Genomic DNA, 4,372 nt, shown 5'->3' on the forward strand with positions numbered 1-4,372 from the left:
TCTGAAGAAAGCCTACTACCTTTCTCGCTGAAGACTTTGATTCCTCCTGATTATTGGTATATTTCAGCTAGTACTAACTCATTTCACCAAAATCTATGTTTGATATTCAATTTTTTTTGTCTTATCATCATTATTATTATTATTCAAAGCCACTCCCATTTTGTCCAAGGTGTGTTTAATAGACTAATGTTGTAAAGGCTCATTGTCGTGAGGTAAATTGTGCAGCACTGTTTATTGCGATGAATGTTCATATATTTTCGAGGCTATGCAGATAATGTGTTTGGTCAGAAACCTATTGACACATGCTTAGCTTCTTTTAAAATGCTAACTATTAATTGGATCTTTTAAAGAGAGTTGTAGTGAGTGTTCATATTTTAATGTAGTATACAGTACACATTGGTTTGTTGAACACACCACAAGCAAAGAAATAAATCAAATGTGCTTATGTGAACCTTTTATATGCTTTCAGACCCTTTCAAGTTTAAATGTGTTCTTTTCAGCTTCGTTTTTATTTGTTCCCAATGTTTGAAACACCATGAGGACATCCTAGTGAAGACAAAAGGCTGGTAAATTGGTTGGAGAATAAATCTTAAAGCATGTTTTATACAACTTTGAGTTTTAGCACTTTTTTTTTATAAAATTGATGAAAAAACCAATCAATTGGAAGACAGAAGATCTAAAATCCTCTATTTTCTATGCTATTTTATATTTGTGTCAAGTCATTACTGAGTGTTCATGTATTTTGAATTGCGAAAATTCTGTACCACAAGGAATATGAGAAGAACATTTCGGAAATGTACTCTGAGCTGCCTAAATAAAAATTAATCTGGCATCAAGCTCTGTGCGGATTGTGTTTATACTCGTACAGTACTGTGGGTAAATGTTAAGTGGGGTCACATGAGGAGGTTAAACTGGTATGTGGGCCAGTGCAGCCTCAGCTGCTGCAGACCCCCCACAGCTCAACCATAGCGGGGAGGATCAGATTAGATCAGCCATGAAACGGTTAATCTAGTGTCATGCTCAATCGTGCAGAAGGGAATCATAGCACGCAGTACTAATCCTGAAGCTGTAAAGGATAAATATTGACATTGTGTTGACTGATACAATCACAACTGATGATGATGTAACCCTGGAGGGTCATTACATTTCTTTCTGGATACTTAAAACTATGATGAGGTTAAAGGGTAATCATGATCCAACAAGTTCCTGGGCACATACATATGAGAAGCCCTAAGCCATCCCCAAAAGCCTAAAATGCTTCTTTCATAATCGTTTGCTTTTTGCATTTGTAGTATATCTATATAAATAAATAGCATAATATAAATATATATGCTTTTTAAAATGACTGATTGATAGGCGCTTTATTAATCCTGAGGGAAATTTTAAAACAATGTATATATCATCCAGCGCCAAAAAGACTGATTGGAAGTACAAGTTAAGTTAGACTGTGAAGACTCACTTGCAGTTTATGTTTGGAGCAATACTTCCATGACACACTGGTCTGTTACCGATCCCTTGACTCTGGCATGGATTTTAACGAAGCCGCCCCGAAACTATCTGCTGCAGAAATCCACGTTCAAAATTCAACACACAGAACAAAAGAGTTTTAATTCTGTCTGCATGTACATATTGAAATGAGAAACTTCCACTTTTTACCAGCTCATTCTGGGAGAACACACAGCTGCCTGTCCATCCTTCCACCTTATTTTGTTGTTGTATGTGGTGACAATCTGTTATATAAGCAGTCTTGTGCATAACTTGTAAAACAATATTGCAATTCTCTTAAAATTAGTGGCATTACTAGTATTTTGGTGTTTGTAACTCACCCCAATGGCTAAAATACTGAGAGGGTTGATGAAATCACGTTGGGGATATTTGTTTCTTTTGTCTTGCATAAGAGTCGTTGGACATTTGCTCTGCCCTGCTCACAAGGTAAAATTGCATTGTTTTTGCATTTTCGCTTCAGAAAAGTTTCACGTTTACACAGCAGCGTTTTGAAAACAATGAGCAGAAATGGCAGGAATGCTGAAAAAAATGTATTTTCCATTTTGAGCCACTAGTGAAATGGCTGCAGAAATCAATACGCTATAAACATTAACAATGGGAGGCAAGGCACTTGTCTTGCTCAAATCCTTGAGCAAGACACTGAACCCCAAACTGCTCCATTCCAATGGATGGACTGAGTGCCTTCCATGGCAGGTGCTTCCATTGGCGTGTGAATGAGTGAATGTTGTGGGAAAAGTGCTCTATGAGTGAAGTTACTCATTTACTATTTAATCTTGATCACCAGAATAGACTCACTTTAAACTAAGTTAGAAAGAAATGTTATAATAACGTGGTCTGATAACTATATTGACACCTTATGAACCATAAGTACATGTAAAACGTTGCATGTGCGTCAGCGTCTATAATTTCCCGTGATGAATATGCACGCACGGACACGCCCGTACACCTGTGACCTCTCACTGAGCCAATTTGACGTCTTTGCGCGGTCACGGTGAATCCGCGGCCCCGACGCGTCGGCTGCACGCTGCAGGCGGGCGGCCAGCTGCTGCACACAGTGAAACAACGAAGTGCTGCAGTGGACGGAGGACCACCGGAGCCGCTCCGTATCCTCCACACACGAGGTAAAACCACTGAGCACCGCCGCGTTAGAGAGACCCCGTGGGATCGTTTTAAATTCGAGGCGCAGTTAAATGCGCTGGCAGAATCGTGCACGGGCGGCGCGCCGCCGCTACCGGGCTCGAGAGACGCTGCGGTGACAAACGCGGATTGATAGAGTGGGAGCCTGCGTGACACACCGCATGCGGTTCTATCGCCTCACAACGCCGAGGAGACGTCTCAAGGAAGGCTGGCGTGAAAAAGGTTTGCGCTTTCTGGGACGAGCACGGCTTTTTTTTTTTCTTTCCGTATAGAGGAGCGCTGGCAGTGCGGGCTGCGCCTCACCGTTACACAGGTGTTTATTCTAATTAGTGAGCAGTTTAATTGCGTTATTGTGAGCTCGGTGCGGCTGTTTGTTTGTGCGGTTCGGTGGAAGGTGTGCGCGCAACCTTAACAGAGACGGGAGAGCAATTTGACGCGCGTGTAAATTAAAACTTACCATATTGACGCTCTTTTAATAGGGGGGGGGGGGGGTTAAAAAAAATCTGTAATTCTCTATCGTTTTTGCTTAAAGTTTCTAGGACAGTCGCTCTGCAGATGTGTGAAAGCTTGCAGGGGAAGCGCTACTGTTGCCTGGTGCACCACACACACACACACACACACACACACACACACACACACACACACACACACACACACACACACACACACACACACACACACACACACACACAAACAAGAGCGGGGTAGTCCGTGTGTGATTGTCCGCAGGTGGAGAGCTCACGTTCGTGGAGCAGCCGCGCTCTTTGAACAGCCTGCAACCTGAGCTCGTCGGCACATGAGGATAATCTGACACTGACACAAGCCCCGGCCAATTTTCTAAAGGAAGCGAACACGCAGGAGAACTCTTGCCTTGTACTTAATCAGACTGGTGTGGATTTCATGGAATATTTTAACCCTTGTATGTATGCAAAAGGGTGTGGCTGATTGTCACAGACGATGTCAGATGCACTAAACTTTAAGCCAGCCCACTATTGTGTCTCACTTGACCATTAACCATTGCTTTGTGTTTTCAGCCTGCAGGACCTGCTTTATGAGTCCAGTCCAGTGGGTCACCTTCATGTGAAAATTCCAGATGTGATGCCTTGCCCAATATTCTGCAAAACCCCAGGATGATAAGGACATGTTCTGCAGTTCTTTGACCAACTGTGGAAATTGTACACACACACCCAGAGATGTCCAACAGATGGCTGACTTTGGAGCTGTTATTTCACAGACGTGCTGCTCAGTTTGACAATGGAACAAGAGGACGCCGTTTTTGACCAGGGGAGCACCAGCCAGTGAAGAGAAAGAAACCGTATGATGCTGTTTAAATGAGGAACAGGTCAGACTCTGCATTCAATGAAAGGAATTGCTATGATTGGTCGGTGTGAAGACTGACACAAAGGAAGCTCCATTCAGAACCGTTTGATGAACTGCGACTCCATCGCAAGTAATCCTGGGTGCCCTGAGTTCTCTTTATTACATGTGGACCTCTTGTGATTACCTCTACCGTTGGGAGTAAATATTGACTCTGTTGCTTCAAATGATGGCTGTGCATCGGCTGCCTAGGTGATGATCTATTCAGTCCTAAGCGGAAGGAAAAATGTCTCGCATTAAGATGGAAACACCTGTTGGGCGACGGCGTGCCGCAGACAGGCTTCCAAAAACTGCAAGAAGCAAATGCAGAGAAATGGTTCCTGCCTGTTCTGTCTTCAAGACTTGCTTTCTA

Source organism: Blennius ocellaris (assembly GCF_963422515.1).
Source record: "Blennius ocellaris genome assembly, chromosome: 1".
Classification (NCBI taxonomy): domain Eukaryota; kingdom Metazoa; phylum Chordata; class Actinopteri; order Blenniiformes; family Blenniidae; genus Blennius; species Blennius ocellaris.